Raw genomic sequence first — 19,569 nt, 5'->3', positions numbered from 1 at the left:
AGTAACACACTGCCGTCTCTATGGCCCTAGCGCCCGGCGCAGCACCGGCGTTGGGGCCATAGAGACGGCATTGTGTCGTGCCCAGTCAACACGTCACAGACCTTGCCCGACTGAGAGGGACGCTATCGCCCGTGGCGCAGTTTTGGCGTTGATGCAGTGGCCGCAGAGGACGCACTCGGTCAGTCGACGCTGCACGCGCGACAGGGACGCGATCAGCCCGCCCGCAGCCACGGGCTCATAGCGTTAGCGTGTTCCAGCGTTCTGGTGCGCCAGCTTTGTGACATCACTGCTCCTCGCGCATGCGTAGCACGGCTCTCGTACGCGCACGCGAAATCGCTCTGGTTCAGCCAGTGTAGGCAACGCTACAAAAGAAAACCCGGCTTGCTAAAACAGATCATTGCGAACGAGGAGCAAGACAAATAATTACGAAGCAAAAAAAAAAAACAAAAAAAAAAACGAAGAAGTCTTTACGTGACGGAGTGTCTATGGTCTCTTCCTTCGTGAACTGAGCTTTGACAACGCTATGTACTGTGCAACCAAATAGTTTAGTAAAAAAAAGTTAAATGCTCCGTCATGAGAAAGGACAGCGATCGAGGTTACGACCGATCGCGCAGGCCACGCTAGTTGGGCGTCGTCGTTCTCGAAACCAAACGAACGCACTGCGCGTCTCTTGCATCCCTGGAAACTTTTCTAAACGCGCGCCGCAGATACAAGAACAGAACGATGGCAGCAGAGCTGACGGCGCGAACATGACTCTGTGTGATTACTACATACACGGCTACATCATTCAATATAGGCCAATTTCTAGTAATCTAGAATTGTGGCTAGAAAAGGGCCTCCTCTCCATAACAAAAAAAAAGAAGAAAAAAAAAACGCCCAACGTGGGGCTCGAACCCACGACCCTGAGATTAAGAGTCTCATGCTCTACCGACTGAGCTAGCCGGGCGACTCGGACTTCAGTCTTACTTTGATACTTTTAGTTTCTGTAGCTTACGCGTGGAAAAAAAAGAAATTGTGTCAGTTGCGAGACGCAGTGCGGGGTCATTGAACACTTCGCGATAACCTGAGATAGATAGATAGATAGATGGATAGATAGATAGATAGATAGATAGATAGATAGATAGATAGATAGATAGATAGATAGATAGATAGATAGATAGATAGATAGATAGATAGATAGATAGATAGATAGATAGATAGATAGATAGATAGATAGATAGATAGATAGATAGATAGATAGATAGATAGATAGATAGATAGATAGATAGATAGATAGATATTAGAGCGGCACGCGCCTAGGTTTTTCTTTTACAAATTACAATCAACAGAAAACCAAGGTCATAACGTGTCTCCAGCGGCACAGATAGCGGCGCCATGCTGCTTCCTGTGTCGTTGAGTTACGAAATTGCGAAAATCACCTAGTGTTGTCACGACGGCCACTTTGTAAATTATCTTCCGGCACAAAAATGTAGTGATCATCATAATGGTGAGCGCATGCTGGCTCACTTATTTTTCTGCTTTCTGGGTCATAACGCACATGAGCCTTTTCTACATGCTCTTATGATTAATCAGACAACCAGTTTTCGCTGATTAATGATTAATCAGACAACCGCAATGCGTCTACCGACATGCTAGTAGGCTGTGTATATATGGCCCTGATTGCGTTGTTTCAATGTTACTTCCAGTTATTTGTCTGGGTCAAACATATTTTTGTTACTTTTTTTTGTATTAATGACCTATGTATTTATTTTTGATTGTCGCCCCTCCCCCTTAAGTGTAATACCACGCTGGAGTCCCTTAAGGACATATCAGTTGTGACGATGATGATTTATGATACCGTACTGCCCTTGTTAACAATATATAGAGTTGCAAAAGTAGCCAGGTTGCTGAAGCAAAACTAACTGCAACCACATGCACATTTATGTGATCAATGTTTTATGCCCGTCGAATAGAAGTTATTGAAACAGGGCAAATTTGTGTGACGTGCCATCTTTAAACTGCAGAAACAAGGGGGTCGAAATGCTAGAACTTGCGTTTCAATAGTTACGAAACTAGATATAGAGAGGTGATCGACGACAGGTTTCTGCAACACGACAAACTTCGTGTACGACAAGCACCCCCTCTCTAGTTCCGAGAAACCATCAATGCGAGTAACCAGTGTAATGGAGGTACATGCGCTACCCTTTAGCAAGTTACATGAATGTTACTGAGGTTTCCGGCTTTCAATTCGGACACTTTCGTCGACGGTCGATTGTACGCACACTTACGATACGTGCATGTAATTAAAGGCACGTTGCTTTTCTGTACTTACATCTGGCCTTGTCAATCCTTTTTTTTCCCGCGAAATTTTTGTTATGCCATCAGGTAATATAACGGAGCAATATATCAACAGCGGAGATGTCTAAGCCGGCCGTAAAAGCTTTGGTGTAAACCGCAGGTGGGTATGCGCCACAGGAACTGGGCAAGCCCCACTACTGAGTACAGCAGGTGCGAGCGTTAAGTGAAAACTCCGCTCGGCGAAGTGGAGCACGTGAAGCAAGTGAAAGAGAGACAGAGAGAGATAGAAATAGAGGGAGAGAGAAAGAGAGGAAACGGTAGAAAGAAAGAGAAAAATAGAGAGACATAAAGGGAATAAAACGATAGAATGACAGATAAAGGCATAGAAAGAGAGCGAAAGAGAAAGAAACACACACCAAAAAGAGATAGAAGAAACAAAGGGCAAGATCGAAAGAGAAAGAAAGAGAGAAATATAGAGAAACAAAGAAAAGAGAGAGAGAAAGAGAGCGAAGAAAAAGCAATAAACACCGAAAGATCGAGAAAGAAAAAAAGAAAGAAAGAAAGAAAGTGAAGGGAAGCAAGGAAGGCCATCAAGCTCCGCCCTTTCCCTCAAGCTTGGCACCACTATTGCGAAACTGCCATAACTTTTTTCAAACTGTCTATGCACCCTTGCATCCATAGAAAAGATTCTTCCAGTACACGAGCTCGGTGAACAAAGTTACTACCCCAAATTGAAAACAAATACAATATGCCGTGACCAGGATTCGAACCTGGGTTATTGCGGCCACAACGCAAGGTACTAACCACTATACGATCACGCCTGTCCGCTGGGACGAAAGTGACTGATTCCGTAATCACTGTCATGGATGCTTTCAATGGGAGCTCGCGTGAGGTGCGGCACGGAAGGCACACACCGTAGAATAAAAAAAAAAGTAAGTGGTGGTGGTTTGAATGAGTAGCAGGTTGCAAACACCCGTTTGGGAACTTCAAACAAGAACCGGTTGTGCTGCCTCGCGTGACGCAGAGTGTGTTTTGGGCGAATATAAGTAAGCGAAAGTAAAAAAAAAAAAAAACATGCCGTGACCAGGATTCGAACCTGGGTTATTGCGGCCACAACGCAAGGTACTAACCACTATACGATCACGGCTGCCCGGCTGGACGGGTGCCACAGTGAAAACAATCTGGGGTGGATCTCGAAACAACGCCACCGAAGTCGGGGAGGGGGGGGGGACTGGATTACCCGAGAGTAAAATATATTGAATGTGACGATTCGAACGAAGATTTCACCCACCTGTGTGAGAAGTGCAGCCGAGAATAAACCGGTTATTTGTCAGTGCTGCTTCGCGTGGTTCAAGGTGCTATTTCGGGAAAGTATATAAGTAAGCGGAAAAAAAATGTGCCGTGACCAGGATTCGAACCTGGGTTATTGCGGCCACAACGCAAGGTACTAACCACTATACGATCACGGCTGCCCGGCTGGACGAGTGCCAACGAGAAAAATACTGGAGCGGACCTCGGAACAACGCCTCCGACGGGCGGAACAGCAGGACCACCGTGAACGGCGCGCAAGACAGAGAGCGAGAGAGAAGCGAAACAGGAGCGTGCCGGGATAGCTCGATAGTAGTGATCTTGGGTTGGCTGGCAAGTCGGGTTTTGCCATTTCACATGCCCTCAGCGTTCCTTCCAGACATTCATGCGCAACACTTGATGCCACGTAGAGACTTGACTCTTAGATATCGATAAAGCAACGTTACATATCTTAGACCTCCACATTAAACTTAGGTCTACTTCATATCTAATGAGCTCATTATAGCCAAAGTACCGGTGATACTCGTTCATCCAAATTATTTCATTGATCATAGCGGCGGAGTGGGCGGGGGCTGTCTGTTTCTTGACAATTCTCTGTAAGTCAAGCTGCGGTGCTACGTAACCGGATTTGCTCGTTTTTATCCTTCTTCCCGACAGGCAACTCTGATGCCGAAGATAAGAACATGCCCTCGAAATGACTCGGTGACGATGCTTACTGCCGTCTCTAAGATCGTCGTCGATAGTGAATGAACGAAAAAGGCACGTCTAGTTCCGCATTCTGCATGATGCATCACACGAAGCCGCTTTGACAGGTGACGGGTTCCAGGTTATAGTTCTCACACATGCGCGTGGAATCTGCAGCTGGTTCGAACCACCACTGTTTCCTTCATTTTCCACTCACGTACACCGTGTGTCCCTTGCACTGCGGCGCCTGATTTGATCTCCCATTGATAGCTTTGATAAAGGTGGCCACTTTCCTATGCCGTCCGGGAAGGAATGCTCGTATAGTGGTTACTACCTTGCACAGTTCTTTCGCTCGAAGCACGGTTGAGAGCGCTGCAACATGGTAGCGCATGAGCGAGGTCACGCGGTTGTGTTTCATATTTCGCGGGCTTTTTTTAAACGACGGAAATGACAGCGGCACATGTACGCTGGCACAAAGAAAAAATTGGATCGGTTGTATGGCAATGCCCTCTACAACGTAAGGAAACGTACTTCGCCTTAGAGTGAAAATCATAAATTTAGCATACTTGATCTCAGTTAATCAAATAATTTGGTGCAATATAAAAATACATTAACGAGCGCCGCGTGGCGGCAAACCACATGTCATCGGTTTGATTCAGTTAGGGTTAACAATTTTTTTTTTAAATCCTTCAATCTTTTACGCGCCACACCAGGTATACCCTGTGCCTACTCAATGAAATTGTATTAGAACTAGGAAAGAAGTCCATTAGATGTCGTAAACATAATGAGTATTATAGCAACAAGTAAAACATTTTTCTTGTTGCACAGTGGCAACTTGTAGACAGAGGTATTTGTTTTCCTTAGGCTTGAATAACGTATGAATTATAAGAGGTATGAAACAAGTGAACACATTGTCCTAAATCGATTTAAGTTATCTTGTGGCGCATCCTGAGAGACACGCTTACGAGAGCCTTTCCGCTTCAGAATTCGCCTCTCTTCCGAAGAAACAAGTGACACGCCACGTAATATGATAATGAATATGATAACCATGTATAGCGTTTGGAAGACAAGAATGAATATCACCAAGAGACATGATGATGCCTAACCTGTCAAGATATATTTTGCTGAATGTACGCGAATTTCGTAGATTACATGTGGTGTATGACGGGTACCTATATACTTAGCAAGTCGCTTGACTGATTACTCATGATTGAAAAGTTGACACTAAAGACTTCCTAAGCAAGCCACATGAACCAAGCTGTCGGTCCTATTTCTGGAATGTACATATAACTGTGTGGCGATGTTGAGTTCAGAGATACGAATTAATTTTAACGTGTATTTGGGCCAAATCAGGAAATAGAGGAGAAGTACGGTAGCGTGGCCGAGCGGTCTAAGCCACTGGTTTTAGGTACATATTTCTTTGGAGGTGTGGGTTAGAAATGAACCGCTGTCATGCAATTTTTGCTTAAAGGAGTATTGACATGCATTTTGACACATTTTTCGTTTCCTTGGTATGCAGTGTTAACGCTCTCCACGTACCGGAGTCAGACAACGCGTACAAAACATTTCACTTTGATTTTAAGGTTTCGTCGCTGAGCATCTGCAAGCCAGCCCCACCGCAATGGACATTATCCCGTCGAGTCAACACAGTTCCACTGAGTTCGCGAACTCTGCGTCCTGCATGCAGGCTAAATCAAAGAAATCACTGTCGGGGCTGCTGGACGACAATTCACTCATCATTGTTTACGTGCACCACGAGCAGATGACAGATCTGCCCTCTGTACGTCACGTGTTGCAGTCTCCCTGTGACGTCACACTGCGATGACACGTCGCTGAGAAGCTGCCCCCTCGATATTGAAACCGAAAGTGTTTTTTTTAATGTAGCGGTATCAAAATATAATCGATGCATTTCCAGGCACCACAATGCTCATTTTAGGGTTCTCTACACCAGTGTACACCAGTGTACTTATTTAGAGCAAGTATCCGAAAATATTTAAAATTTCTTTCAGTGCTCCTTTAACAGTCAACATTTCTCCATAACAAGACGTACGTGATCACTAACGACGCATGTCGGTAGCGTGGCCACTATGAAAAAGTTTTAAATAAAGGAAAAAATAGCGCGGCCGAGTGGTCTAAGGCTCGTTTTATTTATAAACGTTTCATCGCAGCCAACTCGTTTAATAACGACACACATTCGTGTCGTTCTTCCCTAGAATTGTACATATCTCTTATGTATACAATCCTTTCTCTGAAATATTCCTGCGCAGATCGGGCATTTTTATCTACGTGACGCACAGCCATTCTTGAAGCACAAGCGACATAAGCATGTCATAAGGCGCACCATCTTGATCCAGTCCTTCTTGAAACCAGTCGCAGCCAGGCAGGTGCTTTTTAGCCTCGTTATGAAGTGCTTGTATATTTCTGTTGTGCGCAAAAGTGGCAATGAAGAAGACAAAAAAAGCCGAGTGGTCTAAGGCGTTCGTTGAAGGCACCAGTCTCTTCGGGGGCGTGAGTACGAATCCCACCGCTGCCATAATATTTGTTTTTGCTTGTATTTTTTGTCTCTTCATTTGCTCTGCCTGCGCAGATATGCGTTATCAACGGTGCCTTTCTGCCGGTAGCGTGGCCGAGCGGTCTAAGGCGCTGGTTTTAGGCACCGGTCTCTTCAGAGGCGTGGGTTCGAATCCCACCGCTGCCATAATGTTAGTTTTTCTGCTACAATGTTTTGTCTCTTCATTTGCTGTGCTTGCGAAGATATGCGTTATCAACGGTACATTTCTGCCGGTAGCGTGGCCGAGCGGTCTAAGGCGCTGGTTTTAGGCACCAGTCTCTTCGGGGGCGTGGGTTCGAATCCCACCGCTGCCAATATGTTTTTGTCTCTGTGCCTGCTCGCTTGCTCTGCTTACCTATCTCTGCGTTGTCAGCTTCAGCGGTCTGTCAGTAGGGCGGCCGCCATTCACCGCATTCTGACATGGTGACTGCCCTGGAATGCCTGACACTTTTGCTATCGTCCATTTTGTTCACACAGCGTTGAAATATCTCTGAGCACCCATGCAAGGGCAGTGAACCGCACTTAAAAAAAAACAAAAAATTACAGACTGGTGAATTGCGCGATAGGACGAGCAGATAGAATGTTTTTCCAGATCGACTACCTGTACCATGAGTTGAGTCACAAAATTTGGAACGTAAACAGCAGGATCATCGCTGTTCCGGAGTTAACACGCAGAAATTTCCCTCTGTTCTCACTGTGTTTATGTGAAAATCCACGTAGGAACGTACAAGTCAGTCTAATCTGTTCCTGCGAGTGCGAAGAGGGGGTTTGGGATCGACACACCTCTTTTTGCGCCAGGTTGTTAACCTCTTTTTGTTCTTAAGAAATAGTCTGAGGCCCGTTTACTTAGATTTAGGTGCACGTTAAAGAACCCCAGGTGGTCGAAATTTCCGGAGCCCACCACTACGGCGTCTCTCATAATCATATCGCGGTTTTGGGACGTTAAACCCCAGATATTATTATTATTCTTAAGAAATATACAACGCCTTTAAGAAACATGCAGGACGAAGCTGGCACCTACGCTTGAGGTTTGGCCCCCAGAATAAAGGGGCCTTGACACCCACATTTCGAGCATAATCTGTGTTATGCGGGTTAATCCTTGTGCGTTTCCAAACCAGATGGCGAGATTTTTGCGCATTTGGTGAAGTAAATAATTTATAAACGAATATTTTTATAAACATGCGAGCAGCTGAGAGTCGGGCAACACTGACACAGTCGCGAGCCGTGACGTAAGAAGCTGCTTGCGGTACGAGGGTCCGCATTCTGGCGGACAATTTTGTTCCGTGATCAGCCGAGCTTGCGGTCGAGGTATTTCAGCTTTGTTCAACGTGGCATTGAAATTGAAACTTGGGTAGAAGACGAATGCTCCGCTCCATGCAGCAGGTGACGTCAGTATATATATATATATATATATATATATATATATATATATATATATATATATATGCGCACTATAGACGCTCTACTATTTTTCGCTGAAAACCGCAAATTGTTAGGTGACCATGTCATGGCACCTTTAACATTCACTTGTCTTTGTTAGCTTTCTTTCATTTTTTTCTTTTTTTTGTCATACCTTTATACCACAAGGGAAGCGGAAATAATATATATTCGTGGAACTTAATTGGAATGTAGCCACTACTTTACTTGAAATTGGCTTCTTATGTCCAGTTCGGAGAGTCGCACATCCCACGACCTAGATGTGATAAATTTATTGGAGACGTAGAGGCAAGACCTTAGAGATTCCACACGCCACGAAAAAATTTAATAAGAACACTTCGCTATACTTTCTGCAAGAAAAAAAAATTGCCGTGACCAGGATTCGAACCTGGGTTATTGCGGCCACAACGCAAGGTACTAACCACTATACGATCACGGCTGCCCGGTTGGACGGTCGCCAGCGCAGCAAAAACCGAAGCGGACTCGGAGCAGTAAAAAAACCGGCTCCATAATGTAGACCATTGAGCGAGGCACAAGACGAAGCAATTATAAAGAAAAAAGGGGGCTCGAAGCGACGGAGTACTTCTGCTCCCTTCCTATCTCAGCTTTGACAACTTAGAACTGAATGGTTCACTAAAAAACGGTAAATGCTTCGTCCGAGACAAATCTTTGCACGGTATGGGGACCTATCGATGTACTGCAATAACAGTGGTTGCTTATCCGTATCTTTAATTTGCCGCATAATCAGCCACGATAAAGATAGAAGCAGGAGAGAGATTATAGAGGCACAAGCTATAATCAAAAAGGGGACCACTTGTGTCAGCTCATCGTCGGTTGCTTTGTCGCAAAAGGAATGGTGGTTTCTTTTAGGTCGATGGTGCGATAGCAATCGTCACATGATGCAAGTTGGCAATATAAATGTAGGCAAAATGCCCCAATACCCTTCAGTTGCTAAATCGGTTACGTTTGTAGTTTTCTGCGAGCCTCAGTGTGTCCTTGTTTTTGCAGCGCGTCCAAAAATACATTATGCTAGTCCAACTACACCAAGAAACAGAACTCCTTCCTATGAAGTTCGTGTGATTGCTATCGCATTCAAAATCGGTAAATTTCTCGTAATTTTGAATTCTTGTTAGAAAAGGGCACCGGTTACCATGTCGGGGCTCCCCTCTCAAAAAAGGGGGGAGGTAAAAAAAATACGCCCAACGTGGGGCTCGAACCCACGACCCTGAGATTAAGAGTCTCATGCTCTACCGACTGAGCTAGCCGGGCTGTGCGTCAGGCGTCTCCTCACTGTTATATCTATGGTGTCTGTAAAGTGCATACGCATTTGCCAGACGCATCGCATGGTCATTGCACACTTCGCGATTACCTGAGATTAGATAGATAGATAGATAGATAGATAGATAGATAGATAGATAGATAGATAGATAGATAGATAGATAGATAGATAGATAGATAGATAGATAGATAGATAGATAGATAGATAGATAGATAGATAGATATTAGCATGGCACATCCCTAGGTTTCTCTTTTACAGATTACAATTAACAGAAAACCAAGGTCATAACGTGTCTCCAGCGGCACAGATAGCGGCGCCATGCTGCTTCTTGTGCCACTGAGTTACGAAATAGCGAAAATTACCTATTGTTGTCACGACGGCATATTTGTAAATTATTTTCCGGCATAACAAGGTCGTGATCATCATCACGGTGAGCGCATGCTTTGTCACTTCTTTTTCTGCTTTCTGCGCCATAACGCACATGAACCTTATCTACATGCTCTTATGATTAATCAGATAAACAATTTTCGCTGGAGTGCTACTGCTGATATGCATCCTTGCGTCCATATATTTTGGTTCTGGTATTGCAAAAAAAGAAACCGCAATGCGTCTACCAACATGCTAACAGGCTTTGTATATATGACCCTGATGACGTTGTTTCAATGTTACTTCCCGTTGTTTGTTTTGTTAGTTTTTTCTTCGGTGGGGGGGGGGGGGGGGCACCTCCTCGATTTGAAGTGGGGGCCGGGCAGGCAGATGTGGTCAAGTGTCATTTTGGGCTTTGTATGCCATAGCAAAAAAAAAATTTCTTAGGGGAGGGGGGGGGGGCACGAGCCCGGTGTGCCCCCCTGGCTACTCCACTGGCATACTGGCTCACTTGTTTTTCTGCTTTCTCCATCATAACGCACATGAACCTTATCTACATGGTCTTATGATTAATCAGACAACACTTTTTCGCTGGAGCGCTACGGCTGATATGCATCCTTACGTCCATATCATTTTTGTTCTGGTATTGCAAAAGAAAATATACGGCAATGCGTCTACCGACACGCTAACAGGCTGTGTAATATGGCCCTGATTGCCTTGTTACAATCAGACTTCCTGTTTGTTTTTGGTACAACATATTTTTCTTAGTTTCTTTTTCAATTAATGACATATGCTTTTATTTTTTGTTGTCCCCCCTCCTCCTTTAGTGTAATACCTCACTGAGGTCCCTTAAGGGCATATTATTTATGGCGATCATGATTTAGTATACCGTACTTACCTTGTTAATGGCTGATACAAACTGGTTAATGCAAAGCGTTATGAGTGGTATTGTAATGCGCCAGGACATCAGTTCAGTGAGTACGACTTGGTCGTGCCCTAAGGACACCCCCCCCCCCACACACACACACACGCACACGCACACACGCACACACGCGCACACACACACACACACACACACACGCACACACGCACACACAGGGAAAGATAGAGACGAAAAAGGAAATCTATTTTCCGAGCCTTCAGTTTACGTTCTGCATGTTTTAACAGCGAAGCTGTTTAGCAAATCGTTCCTTGTCCGACGAACCAAAAAACTGTCATCATCATAAACGCGTATGTGCCACAGAAGTTGGGTAAATCCCACTACTCCCCACTGGTTCCCACTGAAATCCCACTACTCCCCACTGAATTACTAATGTTTCAGTGTATATCTCGCATGATTGCAATTTATAGTATGACAGTTTGTATGGCCTGCTTTACAAACAAATATCTGCAGGGTGCTCCAGCCAACTCTAGCCAGACTAAAAATACGCCGACGCACTCTATGACGACGGGACTAAATGCATGTGGTTGACTACTGCACGGAGTAAGTCATAGTATTTTTAACACGAAAGTGTTTTATGCCGGGGTCCACCAAGACTTCAGTGACGTATTTCCGTCACGGAAATGACGTCGAAAAAATATACGCGATCAGATGGCAAAGAAAAAAAGGTACCGTCAACGGGCATCGAACCCACGACCGCTCGGTCCGCAACAACAGATGCCGGGCACGCTATCCACTGCGCCACAATCACAGACTCTGGAGGCTTTACAAACGCGCCTTTTATATCTACCACTCTCCCGGTCGGCTAGGTGGTGTCGACCTCTGGGAGTGGTAAGGTAAAGTAATTCGTCATTTCTATGGCATCCGCGATTAGCACCTGCAACGCGTTACACGTCCGTCCCGTTCGGAGCGTTTTCAATAGAAGTTTAAATTTGTCAATGTCTTAACATACCGCGAGGTGGCGACCTTTGCCCAAGCGTAGTAAAAGCGTCGGCCTCGCTCATAGCATCACGGTAATACAAACCAAAAATAGCTCTGCACGCGCGCCTGCCTCACCTGGCTGTAACACCACGTTCCACGCTCACGCGCTCGCCCCGAGAAAGATCGCTGCCGGGGTACCGAGGCGGCACGACGCGCTTTGCGTTTCCCTCTAGTACGGCCACGGTGTTCAATCACATTTTAACATGCCGCGCGATGGCGACCAAGTTCTGCGTCCAATATGCGACGCTCTTCGGGCTATCCCACCTCGTTCTCTGATTATGCTTTCATCGTTAACTACTACAGCTACCACAAGGGTTTGTTTAATCATTTAACACGGACGTTAGTCGTCGGGATGGAGATGTACCACCAATCATCAAAGTGGGTGCATACACGTTAAACGGTGCCATTAGCTGCCAGACATCAATATACATTGTGCAAACTCTCTTATACCAATGTACAGTAAGCATTCAGTTACTTCTGTAAGGGCACGCTTTACTTTCGTGTTATTCCGATTCCTATGACGGAGGGATCAACCATGTTTTTGTGTTCTTGTTAATCGCTTAATTAGGCATGTTTAATTAACTGACTTTTTAAACAACGAAGCTGGAAAAACAATTCCAATGAGAAAGTTGTAGATCTGTTTGCAAAACGTCCGAATTGACAGTTTCTAGCTTTCTATCTATTAAATATTCGCGCTTTTCTCCAGATGCCCGCGAAATACAAAAATTTACCACATGAAATGCCCGCTTGCGCGCCTGAGTTACAGTTAACTTACTCTCCTTAACCAGACGTACGTGAGCGTCGAGGACACCTGTCGGTAGCGTGGCCGAGCGGTCTAAGGCGCTGGTTTTAGGCACCAGTCTCTTCGGAGGCGGGGGTTCGAATCCCACCGCTGCCATAATATTTTTTTTTGCTGCTTTGTTTTCTCTCTTCCTTTGCTCTGCTTGCGGAGGTATGCGTTATCAACGGTGCATTTCTGCCGGTAGCAGAAATGCACTTAATCCTTGACACGGTCACAAGAATTTGCGGCTTTATTCAGCGAAATATACAAGTAGAGGGTCTATTTATTCTGCCTGTATATATATATATATATATATATATATATATATATATATATATATATATATATATATATATATATATATATATATACACAATCAGTGTTGTATGCGTTACCAAAAAAAAGTAACTAAATACGTTACTCGTTACGCTAAAGAAAGAGGAACGCGTTACCGTTACCGAAAAAAAGTAACGGACGTTACTTCTGCCGTTACCCCATAGTCATAAATCTTAATCAGGGCGTCCTAGCTTCAAGAACCTACAAAAGCAACATTATAAACCTCATATTTGTATGTCACATTAAAGTTGGCGCCCAAACAAAAATTTTACCCGAAATACCGATTAAACGAGAGCAATTTGCAAAAATCTGCCGCATCTTCGCAGTACTATAGTCGCGTAAGATTGCCCGTATAGTTGCATGTGATGGCTTCCAACTCTGTCGCACATGGGAAAGCTATCTTTCAAAATGGGTCATCAAACACAAAGTGACCGATTTCATTATCAACGCTCTCTGCAATGAAAACATCCCTGAACAAACTTGCAGTAATTATGACGGCGTGCTTCTACTACCAAAATAAATGCGGAAATTTTGGCAGCAACAAAGGAATGCTTAAATGGCATAAATCTGGGGAAAATTACTTGCGCACATAAACAAGTTTTTTTTTGTTTACAATTTGACGTGCCTAATTGCCACAAATATTGCGATAGCATACGTGAAAGTGTTCAAGGTCAGCCTCGCTTGCTCAGGAGCTCAGCAACCAGAAACGTAGGCACAGTTGCAAATAGCAAGACGCAAAAATAATTTTGAATACGAAGTTTATAAAGAGTGCTAGACTATGGCAGGGACAGGTAATGTAACTACAAACCGCTGAATATAAGCAACAGCTGTGTTTCAAATATTTAATCGGACAGCCTGACTCGCTTATTAGCGAATACGTCCGCACCTGCGCTAAATAGGAGCTCAACGGACGCACTTTCCTTGAGCCCGCTCATGGCGATTCCATGCGGCATCAGAGGTACCGAGACAGTCGCTCATCTTCAGTTGTCGATTACGTTCAGAAGGCATTTCCGAAGAAGTCATCCTCCTTTGCGCTGGAGCTCACACCGAGTCTTGGTGTCCACAAGCCGAGCAGGTCTGGACAGCTCGCTTTTGACGGTTACGAGGAACTCGAACTTCGATAGCAAGGTAGCCGAAACTATCCATTTATTAAGCTTTGGCAATTTGCTCCCTATTGCAATTTCGCCCGCACTATAAAGGACCTCGTGCGGGGTCGCTTTGCCAACGCAGGCGGGCCGACAGCAGTCTGCTGCAGCGAAAAAATAATGTCTGGACGAGGTCTGAGAAAGGCGCTCCTACAAGACGACTGAATTTTGTGTAAGACTGCGAGGATAATTGGAATTCAAAGTAACCAGTAACGGGACACCTGACGTTACCGAAAAATCGTTACGAAAGTACGTTACCCGTTACCGTTCCGAAATAGTAACGAGTACGTTACTATGTTACTCAAAAAAGTAACGCGTTACCGGTAACGCCGTTACTTGTAACGCGTTACCGCCAACACTGGGAACAATAGACCCTCTGCGTGCATTTTTTTTTCGATGAAAACCGCAAATTGTTGTGTGACCGTGTCATGGCCCCTTTAACTTGTCTTTGTTAGCCTTCTTTTTCTTTTTTGTTTTGGCCAATTCGTTGCAGCATAAGGGAAGCCGGCATAACATATATTAGTCAAACGTAATTGGAAAGTAGCCAATAATTTGCTCGAAATTGGCTTCTTATGTCCAGTTCGGAGAGACCGGCCTCCCGCGACCAATATGAGATAAATTTATTGGGATGTAGAGGCAAGCCCTGACAGATCCCACACGAAACGAAAAAAATTTAATAAGAACACCTCGCTATACTGTCTGCAAGAAATTCTACATGACAAAGAAAAAAAATTGCCGTGACCAGGATTCGAACCTGGGTTATTGCGGCCACAACGCAAGGTACTAACCACTATACGATCACGGCTGCCCGGTTGGACGGTCGCCAGCACAGCAAAAACCGAAGCGGACTTGGAGCCGTAAAAAAAACCAGCTCCGTGATGTAGATCATTGAGCGAGGCACAAGACGAAGCAATTACGAAAAGAAAAGAAAACAAATGGCTCGAAGTGATGGAGTACCTCTGCTCCCTTCCTATCTCAGCTTTGACAACGTAGAACTGAATAGTTCACCAAAAAACGATAAATGCTTCGTGCCAGACAAAACGTCGCACGGTAGAGGGACCTATCTATTTACTGCAATGACTGTGGTTTCTTATCCGTATCTTTGATTTGCCGCATAATCAGCCACGATAAAGATAGAAGCAGGAGAGAGATTATAGAGGCACAAGCTATAATCAAAAAAGGGACCACTTGTGTCAGCTCATCGGCGGTTGCTCTGTCGCAAAAGGAATTGTAGTTTCTTTTAGGTCGATGGTGCGATAGCAAATGCTACATGATGCATGTTGGCGATATAAATGTAGGCAGAATGCTCCAATACCGTTCAGTTGCCAGAGCGCTTACGTTTGTGGTTTTCTGCGTGCCTCAGTGTGACCTTGTTTTTCCAACGCGTCCAAAAATACAGTATGCTAGGCCAACCAAACCAAGAAGCAGAACTCCTTTCTACGACGTTCGTGTGATGGTTATCGCATTCAAAATAGGTCAATGGCTGGTAAGTGTCAATCCTGGTTTGAAAAGGGCACCGGACACTTTGTGCGTGCTCCTCTCCACAATAACAAAAAAACTTTAGCAAAAAAAAAAGAACGCCCAACGTGGGGCTCGAACCCACGACCCTGAGATTAAGAGTCTCATGCTCTACCGACTGAGCTAGCCGGGCATTGTTTCCGCCTTCTCTTAACGGGTATTTGTATGGTGTATGTAGTGCATACGCATTTAGCAGAAGCATTGCATGGTCACTGCACACCTCGCGATACCTTGAAGATAGATAGATAGATAGATAGATAGATAGATAGATAGATAGATAGATAGATAGATAGATAGATAGATAGATAGATAGATAGATAGATAGATAGATAGATAGATAGATAGATAGATAGATAGATAGATAGATGAATGCGTTACGTTCCAAGGTGTCCCTTTTACAATTAGCAAACAGGAAACCGAAGTCGTAGACGTCAACATCGGCACTGATAGCGGCGCTCTGCTGCTTCCTGTGCGGTTGAGTCCAGCAATAGTGAAAATTACCTATATACTGTTGTCAGGACGGCCTCTTTGTGAATCATCTTCTTGCATAAAAATGTCGTCATCAGCGTAATTGTGAGTGCATGCTGGCTCGTTTCTTTTTCTGCTTCAGACCATCATAAAGCGCATGAACTTTGTCTAGATGCCCTTGTGATTAAACAGATCACATGTTGCGACCGGAAGCGCTACTGCTGACATGCATTCATACGTCCGTGTCTTTCTTGTTTCGGCATTCAAAAAAAAAAAAAGAAGAAGAAGAAGAAAGAAAGATAGATAGAAAGAAAGACAGAAAGAAAATAAACAGAAATGCATCTACGGACACGCTAACAGGCTGTGTAATATGGCCCTCATTGCGTTGTTTCAATGAAATGCCTTACTTCCTGTTATTTGTTTTGGCACAGCAGGTTTTTGTTTATAGTTTTCTTTGTACTAATGACCTATGTCTGCTACTTTTTCTACCCGGCCAAAGTTTAACCACTTGCGGAATGCCCAGCCATCTTGAACTGGTACCGCCGTTCATACTTGGGAACATAGTCGATCAAAAAGCAAATGTTACGCATATCTGAGGCGCTACATCAATATATAAGTATTAGATTGTGTGTTCCTTTACTTGAAAATACATCGATACGTAATTCTAAAGACCGCAGTGTTTCTTAGGCTGCGTGGAAAATGCTAGTATTTTCCGGGCTGCGCTGCAAATGCGACGCTATGAGCCAGATGCGGCGATTCAACATAGAGGAGGAGGACACATGTAGTACGGCAGGCAGACGACTATCGTCTTTCGGCGACATTTGCAGCGAAGCACGCAGATACGCGGCCAATTTTTTAAGACTGGTTATGGGAGAGGGGAGAGGGGAAGTGGAGAGGGGTATGGGAGAGGGGGAGGGGGAGGGGAAGTGGAGAGGGGAAGGGGAGATGGTGAGTGGAGAGGGAGAGGGGTAGAGGACATGTGGAATGGTAAGGGGAGTGGAGAGGAGGTGTGTGGAGAGGGTATGCGCATGCGCAGTAAGGGTGGTCACGCCGCACACCACCACCACCACCGGACAGATACTGCCGTTTACTGCCGGCTGCCGGGAGATACGCCGGACAACGGAGACGTGACAAGGTTAGACTAAGAGGAGCTACGCCCCTAAAAACCGCCGTAACTCAACTGGTTGAGCATCGGAGGCGTTATTCGAAGGTTGGAGGTTCGTTCCCTGCCGGCGGTAAGTTGTCTTTTCGTCCAGTCTGCTTTCTTGGGATATATATCACAATTACTAGAATACGGCTAGAACATTACAATTAACGCCCCCTATACCTTCCCAATTGGCTTCATTTTTTGCTGGTTTTCATTAAGGTTGTGTCAAACGAAAAGAAACGAGCCCTCAACATTCCGCTCCTTCAATTCAATACTTGTCTTGTACGTTCGTGTTTTTCTTAGTTTCCTCATTCGCTCTGGTTAACGTTTTCGGTATATCACACCAAGTTGCCGAAATAGAAGTATAGGCTACCTCCTCTGTTTTGCTCTGATTTTATAAAAAAAAAGGTAAAGGAAAAAAATAGACCTTTTTCAAGCGATCCCAGAGCGCCCCGCGGGCGCGCGGAGCACTATGGGAAAAGTGTGTACGCCGAGCGAGCCGGCTGTTCGCTCGCCTGCTGCTCGTTAGCGCCGCGATATCGGTGGGACCACGAAACGAAAAGAACACGTCGCCGCTTCTTGACTCTTCTTACGCTGTAAATACTGCACACATCCGGACGCATCTGCACGTATCTCAACGCATGAAATGCGAAAGTATTAACACAGTGCAGTGTCGGTGTTAACCGAGCAGATATGCATCGGATGTAGCAGTTAAGCAGCATGCGTATTATCGCGTGTCGATATCATCAAGATGTATTAAATATTAGCTGGAACATCGAATTCATTCTAAAAGACAGGGCGTGCAAACACGGACACAGGGAAGAAGTGGAGACACCAGAGACGCTGACTAACAACTGCAAAGGCGCACAACGGCGAAAAAAAGAATGGAAACGAAAACGTATATGCGTATGCCCGTGCAATAGGCGAACCTACCAATCCGGCACGTGTGGAGGTCTACATGACAGATAACTGTTTAGGCATTTGGTTTCTTCTTCCCCACCAAATAAACTCACGCATGCGCTATCACTGCTATCGATATGCCATGCCTCAATCATTGAACGCGTTTTCTTCATTCCTGTGCCGGTACAAAACTGCGCATTCATCGAACTTCGACATTCACTTACATTATCGGCAATGTAAAGAAAGATTAGGAGGTGAGCCTCCGGTTAGCGGCCTCTTATGTTCCAATAATCTCTTAACACAGCGGCCCGTCTGTGTACGTGGAAGCGGCCGCAGCTAAAAGGAACCTTATACACCACAAATGTACGGAAATCAGTGAATTTGTTGGTGTGTTTTACGACACAAATTTCCGTCCGCGTCTTGCCTATTACTCGCTCATTCTTTCTCTGCAAAGCGGCACAAATCTTACATAGCCTGTGGGATACGCAATGAATGTAAGGAATACTTATACGACACGTTTCTTCCTATCGAATTTCTAAAACCATGCTCGTACTTAACAAACCCGACTTCTTTAAACGTTCAGCGACAATGGCCACTGCAACGCGAGGATAACCTACATCTAAAAGACGCAGATGTAGGTTAAAGATGTAGATTTCGGCCATCTAGCCTAAGCCATGTTTATTCAAATATTACTTGTAATGTACTGATATCAGCGAGACGCATCGTATTGCCAGAGACAGTCTTTCGCTTGAGCATTTATGAACACTTTTGCGCTTGCCGACTGCACTTAGTCGCTATGGCCTTAAAAAGGTAATTTCGTATTGGTCCCGAGCACGACTTTTGGCGGCGAGATCGAGCAGAGTCGGCACCTAGCAGCGACCGGACGAAACCCCGCGGTGTGGATGGCTCCTTGCGTCGTCTGCTAGCCACACCGTGTTCGCATGTGTGCGTAGTACGTCATGCGCGTCCTCAAATCACAGCTTATTCCGTTGTGCTAGCACAGTATCAAATGCTTGTACGTATGCCTACACGATATACATAAGCATCTCGCCTTACGAGACTTGTATGCACTCTAAGTGAGTACACGCCCGTGTCGGTATGGCGCTAGGTCTAACCATCGTACCGTTCATTCGCCAAAATCCTTTCAATGTGGGTACCGCTTTCTCGTTCAAGCACGTCACATAGTTCATTCGTCGTCATCCTAAACGAAAAAAAAGTACTAAAGGTCGAGGTGTGAATGCAGAATTTTAGTGACACCATCTCGTGATGTGTTGGCGATTTGGAAATCCTTGTGATACCGCAAAGCATGAACTATCGTCTGCAGAAGGATGGTAAGCGGTAAAAATGACCTGAAGCCACGCATTTCTACAGCAATACGCGTATTCATGCAAACAGAAAAGCAGAGTGCACAAAGTTCTACTTGATCTAAGTACGCAGAAATACAGGTTCTC

The 19,569-nt window shown here is 44.9% G+C and overlaps 10 non-coding genes across 10 annotated transcripts; 3 read left to right on the top strand and 7 right to left on the bottom strand.

Annotated features, from left to right (window-relative positions):
* Positions 1–873: 873 nt before the first annotated feature.
* Trnak-cuu (transfer RNA lysine (anticodon CUU)) lies at positions 874–946 on the bottom strand. The gene has a single exon. It is a non-coding gene; the product is annotated as a tRNA-Lys (tRNA).
* Positions 947–3,352: 2,406 nt separating this feature from the next.
* On the bottom strand, positions 3,353–3,424 carry Trnah-gug (transfer RNA histidin (anticodon GUG)). The gene has a single exon. It is a non-coding gene; the product is annotated as a tRNA-His (tRNA).
* A 250-nt stretch (positions 3,425–3,674) lies between these two features.
* On the bottom strand, positions 3,675–3,746 carry Trnah-gug (transfer RNA histidin (anticodon GUG)). Its single transcript has one exon. It is a non-coding gene; the product is annotated as a tRNA-His (tRNA).
* A 3,139-nt stretch (positions 3,747–6,885) lies between these two features.
* Trnal-uag (transfer RNA leucine (anticodon UAG)) lies at positions 6,886–6,967 on the top strand. The gene has a single exon. It is a non-coding gene; the product is annotated as a tRNA-Leu (tRNA).
* An 85-nt stretch (positions 6,968–7,052) lies between these two features.
* On the top strand, positions 7,053–7,134 carry Trnal-uag (transfer RNA leucine (anticodon UAG)). Its single transcript has one exon. It is a non-coding gene; the product is annotated as a tRNA-Leu (tRNA).
* Positions 7,135–8,624: 1,490 nt separating this feature from the next.
* Positions 8,625–8,696, bottom strand: Trnah-gug (transfer RNA histidin (anticodon GUG)). The gene has a single exon. It is a non-coding gene; the product is annotated as a tRNA-His (tRNA).
* A 757-nt stretch (positions 8,697–9,453) lies between these two features.
* On the bottom strand, positions 9,454–9,526 carry Trnak-cuu (transfer RNA lysine (anticodon CUU)). The gene has a single exon. It is a non-coding gene; the product is annotated as a tRNA-Lys (tRNA).
* A 3,113-nt stretch (positions 9,527–12,639) lies between these two features.
* On the top strand, positions 12,640–12,721 carry Trnal-uag (transfer RNA leucine (anticodon UAG)). Its single transcript has one exon. It is a non-coding gene; the product is annotated as a tRNA-Leu (tRNA).
* Positions 12,722–14,818: 2,097 nt separating this feature from the next.
* Trnah-gug (transfer RNA histidin (anticodon GUG)) lies at positions 14,819–14,890 on the bottom strand. The gene has a single exon. It is a non-coding gene; the product is annotated as a tRNA-His (tRNA).
* Positions 14,891–15,663: 773 nt separating this feature from the next.
* Trnak-cuu (transfer RNA lysine (anticodon CUU)) lies at positions 15,664–15,736 on the bottom strand. The gene has a single exon. It is a non-coding gene; the product is annotated as a tRNA-Lys (tRNA).
* Positions 15,737–19,569: the final 3,833 nt, after the last annotated feature.

This window comes from Rhipicephalus sanguineus, chromosome 4, assembly GCF_013339695.2.
Source record: "Rhipicephalus sanguineus isolate Rsan-2018 chromosome 4, BIME_Rsan_1.4, whole genome shotgun sequence".
Lineage (NCBI taxonomy): Eukaryota > Metazoa > Arthropoda > Arachnida > Ixodida > Ixodidae > Rhipicephalus > Rhipicephalus sanguineus.
This window is presented reverse-complemented; position numbering and strand designations above follow the sequence as displayed.